Below are 18,928 nucleotides of genomic sequence, written 5' to 3'. Positions count from 1 at the left end.
GTTAAAGGAACAGGGAAATACTTTGGCTAACTTAGTTACAAAACATCTAGACAGCTAGAGTAGAGAGTCAGAAGAGAGTCCTATGAGGTGGGAATCAGAGCATCATGGTGAAAGCGCTAAACCAAAAGTCATTTCTGATGGTATATATACTCCTGAGGATGAATGGGTTTCTGCTTCAAGGACAGGAAGGTCATCTACTGTATAAGATTCCGCTATTGAAAAGAGTGAGATAGAGCAATGTACCAAGAAAGTTTCTGCTATTGAAAAAAATTCAAGGGAACGAAAAACGGGAAACTCGTCCCATAGAATAGGCTGCTTCATCATCTAGAAGATCTCCAAATCCTAGTCCTCATCTTGCTCATCCTATTGCCCTTGAGCATATTGTCCCACTTTTGGAACTTGCTTTGCATAAGGTGTACCAGCCTCGAGTGAATGGAACCACATCCCAGCTTGCTCATAAACTCGGGCAGACTCCCTATAATGTTGTCATGGCTCAAATCTTGTACAGACTTGGATTGGATGAACAACTACAAGAGAAGAATGAAGGCCATGTTGGTGCCTTCGGCTTTGACCGTGTTAGTGCCATGACTGAGCAGCTTGAGGCTGCAAGGCAGTAGCCCCTCAATTTCTCTTGCACAATCATGGTTCTTGGAAGGACAAGAGTTGTGTACAAAGAAAGTTCAGGGTGTTATGGGAACAGTTCGGGGGAGTAAGGTAATGATCATTGACACTCCGAGTTTTCTACCATCTTGGTTAGACCAACGCTAGAATGAGAAGATCCTTCACTCTGTTAAAAGTTTGATTAAGAAAATCTCTCCATATATTGTTTTGTATCTTGATACGTTGGACAAGCATAACAATGATTTTGGTGACATGCAACCGTTGCCCACAATGACTGAAATATTTGGGCTATCAATATGGTGCAATGCAATTGTGGTTCTCACTCATGCAACATCTATTCCACCACTCTTACCCCAATTCTTTGTACTCATCATTGGCAATTTATCCCACACAATCCCACCATTTTCCCATCTTATATCATTCATATCCTCATCTTTCATGTCCATCAAACCCAAATCTCAAACAAAATTCCCCCTCGCATACTCACCCAACCTATCTCCTCCACTATTCATTCCCCACTCATTTGTTTTCTATCCTACCTTGGTGTAGGCGACTCATGCGTGCATGACCTCCTAAACCCTTTTCAAAGTCCTCCATCAAATCTGAATCCCCAACCTATTTGCTCCACGCTTAAAGCCTTATGACTAGCTCATCATTTTCCTCATCTCCATATCTACTACCTTCAACCCATCCATCAAACCCATCACTACACTCTCACCTTCAACCTCATTCACATGCCCAACCTGTTGCCCCGCTACTCATTTCCTATCCATGTGCACGGGAATTATACATCTATGACCACCCTTCATACCCACCGAACCCGTCTCCATACCACTGCTCACTTCCCATTTGACCACCACCCTCAACATCTTTCCTTCCTCATATTGAGCACCTACCTCTTCTCCACCATTCATATCTCCAATCCACCATACCCATCACCATACCCACATCTCCATCTTTCATACCCACTAATCCCACTTCTCCCACTACCTGTAGCTCCACCCAACACCTAACCCTGTAAACCCATTTCTCTTTCTACCTCTTCCATTCATCCCACATCCAAACCCATTTTTCTCACTATTTTCTCTACTTAAACTTCTTCCCATTCTTTCCCATAGGCGCGCAGCCCACATGCATGACCACTTCAATGCAGACATGTCATGTTTCTTCTTGTTCTTAATCATAACATATTCAATACTTGGAACCTCTCCCATATTATGATGAGAGTTCAAGTTCTATAGTTCTCACACAATTTTCCAATCAACCATTCCATCACGGGCTCGCACACACATGGGTTCAGTTTGCATGGCCACCTTGCAATACTTAGAGTCACTACGCGGGCTGGTAGAATGATATAGTTCCTAAGCATGTTAAATTGCCAAATTTCCATGTGAATGGAGGCACTTAGAAGCTTCACTGTTGTGTCTCTTTCTCTTCCACTTCCCCATTGCTCCAATATTCTTCAGACTCCATCATAAAACTCACTACCACAAAGAATTGGACAGCCTCAACAGTGGAGTCCCTTGTTATGTATAAGCAAAAATGGTATTGATAGGCAAAAAAGTTGCAATCTAGTTGGAAATTATGAGGGAAATTCCAAAGTCAACTTCTTACTTCAGCCAATGGCAAGACTCAATGAAAACTCTTCATTCCGGTGCGGTTTGTTTTCAGTAAGTTATGGATTGCGTCCTAAATTGAGAAAATGTACTACCATTCTTCAGAAAGAATTAAATTGTTTAGAAGAGTTTAAGCATCATGATTGTTCATTTTGTTCGATTAGTTGTTGGAGTGATGCTGGTTATGTCAGTTTCTGTTGACGTTAGTAGGACATCTTTCTGGGCCCTCACTGAAGAAAATCTCTTTTTTCCTTAGAGGCATGGAAGACAATTGACCGTGCATATGTTGACAAAGCATTTAGTGGTCACAAGTGGTTTCACTACAGAGAAAATGCACTACGTAATGAGCCAATGAACACACAAGAAACAACATATATGGCAATAAGGAAGATGTTTGCCACACTTGATGATCATTTCACTCATTTTCTAGAGCCTGACAAGTTTAATAGTTTGTGATCTGCAACTCAAAGTGTTCTTACAGGTGTCGGGCTATCAATTGAATACCCTAATGGATTTGATGGATCACTTGATGGGCTTCTTGTTATTTCAGTTGCTTCAAGAGGTCCGACAAGTAGAGTTGACATTTTGTATAGAGGTGGAAGATGTCATCTCTATGAGTTTGACTGCTATTGCTTTCCTCCTTGAGAAATGCGAGATTGATTTAAAGCAAATTGGATGGCTAGAAATTGGCAGTGAACTGTGATAGACAAAATAACCATGGAGAATATGGTTTTTTTGTCATGATGAAGGCTCTATCGGTTATGATTCATGTTCCAAGTCGCCAAATTCGCCCCAAACTTCATTTATACCGAGATTACATGTTGTTATTAAAGGAAATGGCACGCCAACAGTGCAACCCCAGTGACACCCTAGGCCTAGGGTCATGCATGGCCACCCTCCTATGCTCATTTTTAAAACTCATATGTTTCTTCATCCATCTTCATGCATGTATTTGGAAATTGGTTTTCAAAAAATCTTGTTTTGACTCTACAAATTTTCATCATTAGAATTTTTAGGTCCCAAAAGTCCCATTTTTAATAAAATTTGTTGCTATTTTCTTTTCGGCAAGCATTTTTCACATCTTCCTTATTTTTTAAATGTTTTAAAATAAGCGTGAATAAATTTCATAATTTCAAATAATGGAATTCATGAAATTAATTTGTGCAAGAATAATCTAGGCATTGGTGGGACCCAACATCTATGATTGAATATCGATTGACTTTGATTTGCTCTATGACACATGCGATTATTCTGTATTCGTTTATTAACCCTTGTTTTCCATGAAGCGATTAGCTTGCTACTTAGGTACACACCTTGCCTTTCTTGTTTATTTATTTATTTCTAGAATAATATTCGTTTGGTATCTATGTTTAATCTATCAATTGCTACACTTGCTTTATCTTATTTAGTAGAAACCCATTTTAGGAGCTTAGAGGGGTGTTATAGTCTTTACCGTACATTCCCAATAAGTAACCTGACCCTTGAACCCAGATTTGGTTTTTTGCAAACCATTTTTTCCAAATAAGGAGTCACACTTAGGGTTTTCTTTCTTATAAGTGGTGACTCCAAGTCATTTTCTAAAAAATAAATCTTTTTTAAATAAAAAGTGAGTTCATAATCGAGTGAAAGTGCATGCGCAGAAATACGGGGTCCACAAAATGGCAACTCCACTGGGTCAAGCTTAAACTTAGTTTAAGACAAATGTGGCGTTTGATTGGTCGATCAATGGGTACCCACCTCTCTTTGTGCATGTGTTTGCTTGACTATTGATTATACATTGAGAGCTCTTAGTATCATTATCATTGATGCATGTTTGGTTATTGTATTTGTTTTTAAGGCATTGGCGTGTTGATTATATTGATTGACCTTTTTTACTATCCTCATATATCGACTCTTCTTAATGTATGATTACTCTGCTCACCTTGACATGTACATTCTTCTTGTTGCTTATCTCATTCATCTTGACATGTTTGATTCTCTTGGTTGTATATTATCATGATTATCATGGAACATGTTATTCTTGCTAGATATTCATCGCGATTATCATATTTCTTGTTTAGCTTATGTGTAGATTTGGATGATATGCATGTACTTTGCATGATTGTCTGTTGCATGACTTTTCTTATTTCGTGTGATTGCATGAGTTGCTTGTCTATGTGGGACACACACCTATCCCCTTATCTTTAAGCCCCTAATCTCGATTGACCTTGTTTTCCTTGATCTCGTATTTGATATGAGACCTGTTACTTTATTTGCTCTTCGACTGAGCTAGTGATTAGGAGTAGGGTCTAGTTATGGGTTATATCTATGTTTGGGAGCATTTTGGAGCTGGCCAACACGTTGATGTTAATTGGAGTCCAACCTTTGAAGACTTATATAACTCAGAGCTAGGTTTCAGGACATTTGTGTGGTCGATGTGTTTTCTTTTTAGTTTTATAGGATTTTCAGATGCACTCATACCACTCATTGTGTACCTTAGATCGTCGATGAGTAACCAGAGTTATGAGATACGCCAACCATTACAAAAGCCTTCACCATAAGAGCCCTTCTAGGATGCGAGATAGTGCATGTGTGGAAATGATGATCGTCTTGCATGGAAACGCCTCGTCTCTCGGAGGCGTGCAGAGGGTTGTGTACCACCGAAGGGTATGATCGCTTCGACTAAGGACCCCTGAAAGCCTATATTTCTCTTTTTAGAGCCACCTTAACCTTGTAGGATGAGCTTAGATCCTTTTATTAAGATTTCTTCCTTACACGTGGGTGCATTTGAGAGCCTTTAGGGCTGCCTTAGTCACTACTTGGATTGAGTGTTTTCTCTTTTGGTTTCTAGTTAAGAGTGCTTAGAGATCTCTACTAGTTTCAGTATCGATTGGATCACCTTTTGTCATGTCGCCTTAGATTATTCTTTTCACTCGATGAGTTTAGCATGTTTTCTCATAGGGCTTTTGTCCCCCTTTCTTAACTTGGCACATCCTTTCACTTTGTTGTCACTTGATGCTTTGAGATATGTTCATTGATCATGATCATCTTTTTACATCATACACCTATCATGAGCCCAATACCCCATTCTTTATACAATTCTTGATTCGATTTTCGACTTAATGCTCATATTTTCATTACAGAAATGTGAAAGGCAGGTTTTCACATTTACATTTTTTTTGAGAGATTCGTCTTAATCACCTTATCATTTTTTCTCTTTATAGAGCTCAAGTTGAAGGTTGAGTCAAGGATATGCGGTTATAGATGGAGTATCGATCTCGTGATAATGTGTTTCTCACACCTCTTTCATATTGGATTATTAATAAGAATTATCTAGTCACATTTGTAGTCATCTCACAGTGGACACCTTTATGACTCCAGAGTTCTCATCATACATCCAGATTTTGGATTGCCACCTAAGGACCATATGATTGCATGTTATATAATTGTCTTTTAGGGTTTTATCTTGTGTCCTTCATCCATTTTGTTTGCATTGTAGGGAGTCAGTTTAGGAGTTGGTTAAGTCTAGAGTCACATTCTTGGAGGAGAGTTGGAGGTCGATTGATCAGAGCATATTCATATCAGAGTTCAGATAGTTTAGTTGAGATGTCAAACAAGCTAGCTTCTGCACTTGCTTTTATTCAGGAGTTCATGGTATGAGTTAGTAGACATTTGGATCAGATAGAGAGTTCTCGCCAAGATCCTCATCTAGTTGGCATGGTCACTAATGAGACAGTTCCTCATGCATCTCAAACAGCACAGGCTCTTCCACCTAGGGCTTTACTTGGTATTCCATTCCATCTGGCAGATCATTATGAGACCATTCCACCACCCATTGTCACAATGCCACCTCCCATTGTAACTGTGAAACCAATGTTTGGTTAATCTTGATTTTGATGATAACAAAACAAGGTTTATAACTAATGATCATATTTCAAGTGTGATTAGGCAAGACGATTTCCAAAGTGGCAATCATAAAGACAAATCAAGCCAATGAGAAATCATGAAGAAGAAGACCACCTCAAAGATAAGAGTTTTTAAAGACCAAAGCTTCATAAGATCTCTTTGTAAGGTTGTTGGTGTACTAGGACTTTCATGCATTTCATTCTTTATTTATGCACCAAAATCATCCAAGAGTAATATTGTTTTAAATATCTTAAGAATTAGATAATTTCATGTTTTCAACTAAAACCTTGTGTTAAATGATTTTCAAACTTGTGTTAAAAGGTTCTAAGTTGAAAAAGGTTGGGTATTGAGCCAAAAAATGGCTCAACCGGTTCAACCGATCGACCGGTTGTGCTCGTTCGGTCGAGGATCAGTTGAGAGAGACCAAAAAGTTTCTCTCTCTCCCAGTGGTCTTATCTTCCCTGTCAAGGTTGAACCTCAACCGGTTGAGGTCCAGTTGAGGCCCAACGGTCACCTGCCAAACATTTAATGCTAACGACTAGTCAACCGGTCAACCCCTAGTTCTACCGGTTGAACCCCAAACGGTTAGTTTGACTTTTCTCTTCTATAAAAAGGGTCCAATCTTTATTGTTTCAAGAGCTTAACCTTCCCAAATATTTTTTGATTATATTTGAGCCTTTGAAGAGTATTTTTTAGTGCACCATTATTTCAAAACTTACATATCTTTAGTGCACCATTCAATCCTAGTTTTTCTTGTATTATTTGAGCTTAAAGTTCTTGTACTAGGATTTTTGAGAGATCATTCATTTTTAAATCTTTGAGAGGAAGTTTCTCAAGTGTGAGGTATCACTTGAGAGATTGTTCAAGAGTGAGATATCTCTTTAAAAGTGTAAAGGGTGCTTGGAGCCGAAAGTCCAAGAGAGTGAATTGGAACCATAATCCAATTGTATTGCTTGAAGGCTTGGTTTGGAAGCCTTGGATTAGTGGAACCTCAAGCTTGGGATTGAATTTAGAGGAGAGTGGATGTAGGCCAGGTTGTGCCGAACTACTATAAACTCTTATGTTTGCATTCTCTCTTCCCTACTCTTTAATTTATATGCAATTGTCCATATATTGATTATTATAAACTTGCATATAATTTTCTCTTGCATTCACTTGTTTAAATTTGCGAAAAAGACCATCACCCTATTCACCCCTCTTCTAGGGTTATTGCCATAAGTTGGATTAGCCTCAAATTTCCTAACAGTTACTACTACTGATAATACTAGATTGGTCGAGCAGGAGGCCAAGGTTGAGAGACTTGAACCCATGATGAGATAGATTAGATTGCATGATGGATGTTTTACTTGGGATAATAGGGATTGCATATCAACGGCTAGCTTGCCCGCTAAGTTTCGCATGCCATATATTGAGCGTTATAATGGGATTGGTTGTCCTAAGATCCACTTGAGACTATACAACACAATCATGAGAGCACACATAATAGATGATGCACGGTTAGTGGCCTTCTTCCCCATGTCACTTAGTGGGATAGATCAAAGATGGTTTGCCTTAGTCAAGCCTTCGAGACTCCGCACCTGAGAGGATGTGGCTCATGAGTTTCTAACTTAGTTCGCTTTCAGTGCTAATATTGATGTATCTAGACGAGAGTTGGAGGCCACCAGACACAGGTCAGATAAGTTTATTTCTTCCTTTGTCAGTCGTTGGAGGGCAAAGGTGGTTGGTATGGTAGATCGGCCAAAGAAGCAAGATCAGATTGAAATGGTTTTTTAGAACATACAATCGAGGTTTGCTAGACGCCTTGTGGGCATTCCATTTTAGGATCTTAAGAGTTTAGTTCATGCAACTTTCAGTGTTGAGGAGGCCATCACTCGAGGATTATGGACATATACTGTTCTTTCCCCTAATAGTAAGGAGAAGAAGCTGATTGGTTCATCTAGTAAATCTAGAGAGGTTGACACTATTAGCTATCAGCATCAGAGGCCTGCACATCACTCACCTTATAGGCCTCCTACAGTTAGAGTTCATTCATCTCATCCACAGTATCAGTATCAATCGGTTTATGTTCAACAACCTTACATTGCTCAGACTAGCATGTAGCCATGACTTCCAAATTCAAGAGCCACTACTCTCCCACCACCTAGACCATATGCATAAAGACCCACGAGACAATTCACTCCATTGGGCATGACTTTGACTAGAGCTTTTGAGAAACTCAAAAACACTGGTTTGATTGTTCCTTTGGCGCCACACCCCTTGCCACATCCTATTCCTCATCATTTCTGCTTACATGAGCATTGCTTATATCATCATATTCATGGGCATGATACTGAGCATTGTGCGACACTCCATCATGTAATACAGGACTTGATTGATTCAGGGTTGGTCAACTTATCTGGGCCAAGTGTGACCACCAATCCCCTACCTACACATGCAGTTCATCCTCCTTCTAGTCTTCAATAGATTGATTTGGATATTAATGGTATTGATGGTCATATGGTATTTTGGGATATTCTGGGTTAAGGACTTGGTTCAGTCGACATGGGTACATCACTTGGCAATAGTTCAGCTCAAAACACCCAACAGTAGGCATCTTGTTTATGTCTGAAAAAACCGCTTTCTTCGCTTCGGATTCTTGGAATGAAAATCTCTCGGGACAGACAAAATGGAAAGTTGTGGTTATGTGCCAATTTCAAGTGAGGTAATGGATCCTCTTTCAGAGCTTGTTACTCGTAAGTCAAAAGCCACAGGAGCAGCGGGGCGAAGAGCTGAGCTCAGGGTTGAAGCGCAACAATTAAATGTCGAAGAGTCACGAGCTCTATCTATGAGAAAAGAACTGGGCTTTGCCAAAGACATCTTCATTTTGATTATGGTCCTCATAAGAGTCATTTCCATTTCGTCGAGTCCAGTTTTTAGTTCATCAGAGTTATTTTTGTTTTGTTGAGTCTAGTTTTGGTTTAGAGTTGTTGTTTTTAGTTCATGTTGAGAGTCTAGTTGTTTGTAGTCTTTTATCGCTTCACACATGGTGTACCCATTGGTTCATTTAGTGATGTGATCTTTTTATTCTAAGTATGTGTCATTGTCTTTCTCATGAGTATGCTTTACATGTCTTGTTTTGATGTGTGTTTTGCTTTTGATATGAGACATCTTTTCATTTATACATCATGATCACTCTAGTTTGACTTATCATAGAGGATGTTGAGCCTATTGACCTAGAGAGTTTGAGACTGTGACCTATTTCACATCCTGATCATAGCAGTACCATATCCATATCCATACCTTGCCTTTGTAGAGTTGATGACCCACCCATTTTGAGCTTGATATGACACTACCCTTTGGTACCACTATACGACTTTACCATTCTTATTCTTAGCACACTATAGTACCATTGTCTATTCTTTCCATCATTTTCTTCAATCTGACCAGGTAGAGCCAGAGATGGTTAAACCTGAGGTGAGCTTTGCATGATGATAGATGGATCATGATGAGAGAGTGGTTTGATTGCTTGATAATATTGCTGAGGCAGACAGGTCGTCATGGAACATCCAAATCTAATCCATTGCACATGACTTTAGAGAGTTAGGATGACTAGAGATTGATTTTATGAGACGATGGTGAGTGGATTATGATGATAAAGTGACGTGATTGTCAAAGGACATTGATGATTATCACAGAGCATCAGTGGAAGCTTTCACAAGATCTTAGAAAAGTTGCCATGACTATGTTGGATGGATGTCAGTCTTTAGTAATGACCATGTGAGATTCTGAAAGCACGATGTTCGAGGTTGTGGTCAAAGGATGGGTGGTCATCATTTTATGAGCCTATTTACTTTATCACGACCGCATATAGAGTTACCTGTTGCTAGCCCTTTAAGCCTCACATGAGCACCATAACATTTTCTTTCATCACCTCATTTACCTATTACACTAGGTTAGGGACCCTATAGTGCTTGCATACTTTGATTAGATACCTCATGAGTTTTTGGACCTAACATACATATTCGGGCCTCAACTCTCACTCTTCACTGTGATACTTTCCACTTTGACATCATCTCATCACTTTTTTTGGCATCACATATCACCACTTATTATATTCATCTTCTTTCTTTTTCCTCATCATTACCTACTTGACACTATTCTTGTTGCACCTTGAGTGGTGGTTTTTCACATGTTACTACATGGAGGTCAGTCACATCCTTCCCCTAGTTCACCTTATGGGAGACGATTCAGAGTTCTTATTTTGAGAGGTTGTTTTGTCAGTATGGATTCATGTTACACTAGTACATGGGGAGAGTTTATTCATTTGACTGTGTATTTCATGAGGGGTCATTCATTATTGATCAGAGTATGCGCAAAAAAAAAAACCATAAAAAATAAAAGATAGCGTGTTCTTCATTGTATCATTCTCCATTAAGCACATGTATGGATGTGCTGGTTTACTTCATTGAGTTTATGTGTTAGAGAGAGTTCATATGGGAACTTCTTTCTGAGATTCTATCTTAGTATAGATTTTGGGTAAGAGTATGACTTGCCCATTCGATTTTTATGAGAGATGCAAGCGACCTTTCTTTAGGATTTCTAAATCCTTGCCATATTCGTCATTACATCAATTTTTATGTGACTTACCTCCATTCATTGAAGCAGGTTGATCATCACTCACTTTTCTATCTCTTTGCTTTCTTCTGTCATTATTTTATTACTCCATTTCACTCCATCTCATTTGATTTCTTTCTTTTCTCATCCTACTTGATGTTTGAATTAGGTTCAACACCCATACTTTATTCTTGCTTAATTGATATGTTTATTCCTTTATCGTCATTTTTCGTGTGGGAATCCTTAGGTCTACAACTCATATGGTTTCTACTCATTGCATCTCATGCATGAGGGGTTATGGGATTATATCATTGGGATTATTGAGCCTAGTTTCCTTTCGTTTCTTTCACCTTATTGCCTTAGCTTACTTTACGTCCCGTGTCTTAAGACCACCCTAAGGCCATGACTTCACACATTATGCTTGACAACTCACACATGGGCAATACTTGAGATTGGTTGGGGATTATTTCTTTGAACATGATGGATGGAGAGTTGAGGTGATGGATTACATTGGGGTATACCCCCTTCATCGATAATAGTTTCTTTCAAGATGATACCTTGCATTGGAGCATAGTTAGTTCACCTCTTCACTTGGGTTATGATGGATTAGGAGTTGTGGGATGATCCTACACTGGGGCATAGCCATTTCAAAGAGCATTTTTATTGGAGATATAGTCACTCTACTCGATATTCTGCATTATGACACACTCCACTCGTCAATGGTTGATTTTTTTTTTTTTATGATGGCTTATTTTGAGACACGGTTGCTTTAGAGATTGTGCATGGTAGACACAACCACTCTATTATTTTTTTATGGAGCACGAGGTGATTAAGGTTTGTTGAGATTATATTGGTATATTCAATTTTGGCATTGAGAGATGAGATTGACCTTATTATGATTACACATACTAAAACATAGTCTTTTCATTGGCGATTGACTTTGATTTATCTTGGAGCATAGGCACTTCAAATGGATTATACTGGGGCATAGCCATTTCATTCACATTCATAGAGCACAAGAATTTTGATTCATATGGGTTATGTTGAGATGTTTCCATTTTTAGCACCAAGAGTAGAGATTAATTGATTTGTTGACACACACTAGGCATGATCTTCCTTAGTAGTTGTTGACTCAGATATACTACTTTATACTGAGGCATAGCCGAGATGGAGAGTATTTTTCATTGGAGCATAACCACCTTATTGGATCCTTTACACTAGGGCATATCCATCTTTTGGAGGGAGATCAGATTGGTTATTTACGTTGGAGCATTTAACGAGTGATATGGAGATCATTGGATTATTTCAGGTTGTCTTTATTGCATACTTGGGCATAACCACCTTGTTAGATGTTTTGACATTGAGACTTGACTTTCTGTTTATGATTGCTGCTTTGATGGATTATGGAGCTATTGACACCTTGGGTTTAATCTTCTTGGCATACTTGAATGATCTCATATATACCTACTGATCGCTCGGATTTTGTCGTTTGTTGGATTAAAACAAAATTTATAACCTAATTCACTATTCTATAGCAATTTGTACCCTATCAAAAAGTGGTTTTAGTACAAACTACGATACTATAGTGGTATTTAGGTTTCGTCCACAAGGATGGATTATTCTTGGTAATTAAGACTTGAATGAGATGATAAGAAATGATTGTGATCAAGTGAAATTGACTTGAAATTGCATGATAAAATCTCAAGATAACAATGTATTCAAATTGAAAGGAAAATGAAGTGTAAAAGAGAAGAAAATTAATAAGATGTGAGATTCTCGGAGTTAGGATTTTCTAGAGAGCAATTTCCATGGTGAATAGGTGTTGAGATCTAATTTTCATCAAGTTAGATTGAAAACCTAAATTTTCATCTAAACCGATTATTGATTTAGCTTTATGTTTAGATCTAATTTCTCTTCAAATTAGGTAATCTAATCCAAGAGATCAATTCGAATCATATATTCAATTCATCTTAAATTATCTTCCGATGATTCACACAATGCAACTATTCAATCTTATCAAATCTAGCATTAAGAATTTGATGAATCTGCCTAGTTTGCATTGTAGTAATCATCCAAGATAATTTGAAGAGAAAAATCCTCAAATTTAAATTAATTAATCAATTAGATCAAATTACCTTTGCAATTCAACCTCAATTCTCTAATTCACCATAAATATTGCCTCTAGATCCTCCCTCCTCCAAGAAAAATGAGATTTAGCCTCTCATGCTTGGAGATTTGATCTCACAAGACATGTTTGGCTACTGAGAAAATGAGAGAAAATGAAGGAAAGTAGAGAATTATATAGAGAGAAGAAGTCTGAAAAGTTCTACAATTAGGAAAAATTCAAAAAGTTCTTAAATGAGTCAATCACATTTCTATTCATAGGCCAAGGTCAAGTAGACATTTGGCATCATTTAAGAGGTCTTTTGAAGGCTTCTTTAATAAGGAATCTAGAGAAAATACATTTTCACACGAGCCCCAGCAATTTCGCATGATGGTGTAAAGTGGAAAGTATATTAGCTTCATTTTTGTCTTCCTAGAGCGTTTTGCATGACTGTGTGAAAATTTTGCATGGTCATGCAAAATCACTTTTCATGTTTTCCTTGTGTGCTACAACTAAGCCTATTCTGTTTCATTTTGCATGACTGTGCGAAAATTTCGCATGGTCATGTGAAATTGAAAAACATGATTTTTCGACTCTTCTTTGCAATTTCTCCCATCTCTTCATTTTTAATCCACCTCCACCACCTTCAATTAAGCTCCAAAGCTTGGTCCAAGTGCATTTCATCTTCTTCTTCATCCACATTGTGTACCATTCTCCATTCCATTTTTCATTTGTCACTCCATGCTTCAAAAATCACCTTAAAATATCTCCAAAACTCAACAAAAAAAACCATTAGTATCTCTTGCAAGGGTAGAAATGTATTACTTGGGCATATTAGGCATAATTACTACTCAAAGGGTATGAAACTCATGAAAATTAATATTTAAAATGTGTGGTTTTTTAGTAGTAATCACATACCTACCTTTTATTTTGTACTCAGACATGTCAGCATTAATACTTTCATGATTTCTATTTTACCAAAGCCCGATCATTACCTTCTTCTATCCCACACATATCACCATGACACATGACTTCACACCTCTCTCTTGATTAGGAGAAGATGTAGACCAGTCCTCGATTTCTTTGGTTGTACTTTCATACATCTTTTGAACTTTAGGTTCAACATCTTCCATGATGGCAATACCAGATTGTTGATTTATTATGATAATGCTTTCATTTTGATAGTTGGCATGTTGAGTGTTGATTTGCTTACTCTTTGCATTTTGAGCACTAGTCATCATTGTTTTTATCCATCAGTTAGTTTTGTTTTGTTAGCATGGTATCACAATACATGGTCCTATTTGGCATTACCTATTTGAGATTGGACATTTTCATTACATGATGGATGAGCATATTTCATAGTACAATAATTTTGAGGCATTTTGTATCTCAGTTTATTTATCGTTACATACTGTGGCATGCCCCATTCTCTGAGAGCACCAAACCTTTCAGTAGACTTTCATTCACCTTTTGATCTAGTTGTTGACCTTGGTGAGTTGCATATTGGGGGCATTCCTCCTTCTTTGAGATCACCAGACCTTTCAATAGACTTTCATTCATCTTTTGATCTAGTTGTTGACCCATGCAAGTTGCATACTGTGGCATACCCTCCTTCCTTAGGATCATCAGACTTTTCACAGGTTTCATTATCTTTTAACCTAGTTGTCGATCCTTATGAGTTGTCATACTGGGACATATCCCTTTTTACCAAGTTTGTTTGCATTGTTATCTTAGTTATCCTTTGGATTTGAGCTACTTGATCAGATCATCGTCATGTCAATTCAGTTTAAGTTTTTAGGGTCGCACCTATATCGATCGACCATCTTCCTATCAGTTCAGTTCAGCTTGAGTTTTGGGACCACACTTATATCGATCGGTCATTTGTCTTGTCAGTTTGTGTTCAATTCGAGTTAGGATCACACCTATATCGATTGGTCATTTCCTATAAGTTTAGTTCAGTTTGAGTTTTTTAGGACTGCACCTATATCGATCGGTCATTGTCTCGTTAGTTTGAGTTTGAGTTTTTAGGGCTACCTTCATATCGATTGACCATCTTCCTATCATCTTGTGTTAGATTTCAGTTTTTAGGACTGCACCTATATCTATCGGTCATTCATCTTGTCAGTTCAATTTGAGTTTTCGGGACCACACCTATATTGATCGGTCATTGTCCATATTAGTTTGAGTTTAGTCCGAGTTGGGACCACACCTATATTGATCGGTCATTGTCTTGTCAGTTTGAGTTTTTAGGGTCGCACCTATATTGATCGGTCATTCATCTTGTCAGTTCAGTCAGAATTTTGGAGTCGCACCTATATTGATCGGTCATCTTCCTGTCAGTTTGTGTTCAGTTCGAGTTGGGACCGCACTTATATCAATCAGTCATTATCTTGTCAATTTGATCTTGAGTTTTTAAGACTACATCTATATCGATCGGTCATTCATCTTGTTAGTTCAGTCAGAGTTTTAGGGTCGCACCTATATCGATTGACCATCTTCTATGTCAATTTGAGTTCAGTTTGAGTTTAGGACCACACCTATAACGATCGGTCATCATCTTGTCAGTTTGCATTTGAGTTTTCAGGACCGCACCTATATTGATCGATCATCTTCTATGTCAGTTTGAGTTCAATTTGAGTTTAGGACCACACCTATATCGATCAGTCAACGTCTTGTTAGTTTAAGTTTAGGTTTTTGGGGTCGCACCTATATCGATCGGTCATATTCTTGTCAGTTTATGTTCAGTTTGAGTTAGGACAGCACTTAGATCGATTGATCATTTTTGTATCAGTTTGAGTTTTTGAGGTTGCACCTATATCGATCAACCATTTTCTTGTCTTGTTAGCTCAGTTTGAGTTTTTCGAGACCGCACCTATATCGATCGATCATTGTCTTGTGTTTATTTTGAGTTTTGAGTCCATACCTATATCGATCAATCATTGTCTTGTCAATTGAGTTGAGTCTTGTTCGTCTTCAAGTCGCGCCTACCTAATTGAGTCTTGTTCGATCTTGAGTCACACCTCTTTCTTTGAGTTCATTATTTATGAAAATCGATCATTTCTTACTTTGTTTATCATTGAGCCATTCATTGTGTCATAGTCTAGTGCTACTCATTATACATGCATTATCATACACTCCTCGCGTCATCCACATCTTTGGCTAGAGTTTCCCTTCCCTAGTATGTGCCTTTGATCTTGAGCTTATCGTGTTATGTGTTTAGACCAAAATTCGGGATCTTTTCAATTCTTCGATACAGATCACTTCATTCCATTCATCTCTCACGTATTCGTGATCCATTCATTACACTCATGATCTCTACCGAAGAGGGACATATTTGTAGATCCTCATTTTTTGTCTAAGTTTTTTTTTTGGTTATTTTTTTGGCACATTTTTACCACCTTTTAGGAAGTTTTAATAGCACGTGTATGAGATAGTAGGTTGGAAAAGACATTTTCTTGAAGCAACTAGCATGTGACAGGTGATATGAGGATTCAGAGGTCGTTGGGAGTGAGCTTGGACGGTAAGAAATCTGAACCAAAAAATAACCACAAAAATTTTTTGAAAGTGTTGCAGACCGGTGCCGGAGGAGCTTGGGAAGAAGACAAATAGAGGTTAGGAGAGTTTGAGATACATGAGTTGAGTATTCTGGGAGGAGGAACCAATCGTTTTTCTAAAGGAAGTAAAAATGGTGAACTGAGCATTAAGCATAGAGTGAGAGAGATGAAAACCAGAGTTCAAGTAGGTTTAGAGGGAAATAGAGTTGGAGGAAGAGAGAGCTAGTTTTCGGAGGAGAAGACACATAGGGGAATCGTCTTGAAGGGGAACAACACAAGCATGATTTCTATAAGTTGTCGATTCCTTCGTTCTCATACCATTTTATTATGTTTTCTATGTATAATGGGATTTTATTTTGATGCCTAAATGTGAGCATTGGGGACTTTAGCATATTTTTATAGAATCTGAGTTTGCTTGCACTCATTTTATGCTTGATTTCTAACTTGTTTTCTGGGTTCTATTTTGAGATTTTATATGAGATGTTGGCAATCACGTCTTGATTTCCCTTTGAAATCCATTTTGGCTCATCCCCTACATCTAAGCTCGTTGATTGAAACATGAAACGTGGCTTTATCGAGTCCATTTTGTTCTTACCATTTGTGCTTTATTTTTCTATCTTCCTCTATTCCTGGTACTCGGCAATGGTGTGCATCAAATTCCCCATCTTTGCCTGAAAGAGTAAGGAACTACAGGAGATATATTCTATTCTTAGTCTGTGGGTATGAAGATTTACAACATGCCCGTCCAATTATGGGAATGCTAAAAATGGCTCATGGATATTGAGGGTGGTTGAAATTTATTTGGGTAGTAAGGTTTGAGAAGCTGAACAGATGGGAAGATGATAAAGGAACAGGGGAATACTTTGGCTAACTTAGTTACAAAACATCTAGACAGCCATAGTCAAGAGTTGGAAGAGAGTCTTGTGAGGTAGGAATCAGAGCATCATGGTGAAAACGCTGAACTAAAAGTCATTTCTGATGGTATGTATACTCCTGAGGATGAATGGGTTTCTGCTTCAAGGATAGGAAGGTCACCTACATAAGATTCCGCTATTGAAAAGAGTAAGACGGAGCAATGTGCCATGAAAGTTTCTGTTATTGAAAAAAAAAATCAAGGGAATAGAGAATGGGAAACTCATCCCGCAAAACAAGTTGTTTCATCATCTGGAAGATCTCCAAATTCTGGTCCTCATCTTTCTCATCCTGTTGGCCTTGAGCATGTTGTCCTACTTTTGGATCTTGTTTTGCTTTAAGTGTAGCAGCCCCTGAGTGAATGGAACCATATCCTAGCTTGCTCATGACTCGAGCAGACTCCTTATAACGTTGTCATGGCTCAAGTCTTGTACAAACTTGGATTGGCTGAACAGCTACAAGAGAGGAATGAAAGCCATGTTGGTGTCTTCGGCTTTGACCTTGTTAGTGCCATGACTGAGCAACTTGAGGTAATAGAACAAGAGCCCCTCGATTTCTCTTGCACAATCATGGTTCTTGGAAGGACGGGAGTTGGGTACAAAGAAAGTTCAGGGTGTTATGGGAATAGTTCAAGAGAGTAAGGTAAGGGTCATGGACACTCTAGGCCTTCTACCATCTTGGTCAGAACAATGCTAGAATGAGAAGATCTTCCGCTCTGTTAAAAGTTTTATCAAGAAAACCTCTTCATATATTGCTCTGTATCTTGATACGTTGGACATGCATAGCAATGATTTTGGTGACATGTAGTTGTTGCGCACAATGACTGAAATATTTGGGTTATCAATATAGTGTAATGCAATTGTGGTTCTCACTCATGCAGCATCTACTCCACCACTCTTATCCCCTTTCTTTGTACTCATCACTGGCAATTTATCCCACATAATCGCATCACTTTACCATCCTACATCATTCATATCCTCATTTTTCATGTCCATCAAACCCAAATCTCAAACAAAATTCCCCATCTCATACTCACCTAACATATCTTCTCCACTGTTCATTCCCCACTCATTTATTTTCTACCCTACCCTGGTGCAGGTGACCCATGCGTGCATGGCCTCCTAAACCCTTATCAAAGTCCTCCATCAAATCTGAATCCCCAACCAAGTTGCTCCACGCCTAAAACCTTATGACTAGCTCATCATTTTTCCAATCTCCATATCTACTACTTTCAACCCATCCATCAAACCCATCACTACACTCTCACCTTCAACCTCATTCACATGCCTAACCTACTGCCCCGCTACTCATTTCCTATCCATGTGCACAAGAATTATACATGGTCACTCTTCATACCCATCGAACCTGTCTCCACACCACTACTCACTTCCCATTTGACCACCACCCTCAACGTCTTCCCTTCCTCATATTGACCACCTACCTTTCCTCCACCATTCATATCCCCAATCCACCATACCCACATTTCCATCTTTCATACCCACTAAACCCACTTCTTCCATTACCTACATCTCTACTCAACATCTAACCCTGTAAACCCATTTCACTTTCTACCTGTTCCATTCATCCTATCTCCAAACCCATTTTTCTCACTATTTCCTCTACTTAAACTTCTTCTCATTCTT

The sequence above is a fragment of the Vitis vinifera genome, chromosome 2 (genome assembly GCF_030704535.1).
Source record: "Vitis vinifera cultivar Pinot Noir 40024 chromosome 2, ASM3070453v1".
NCBI classification, from domain to species: Eukaryota; Viridiplantae; Streptophyta; class Magnoliopsida; order Vitales; family Vitaceae; genus Vitis; species Vitis vinifera.
The sequence above is the reverse complement of the archived record's forward strand: the minus strand, read 5'-3'. Positions refer to the sequence as shown.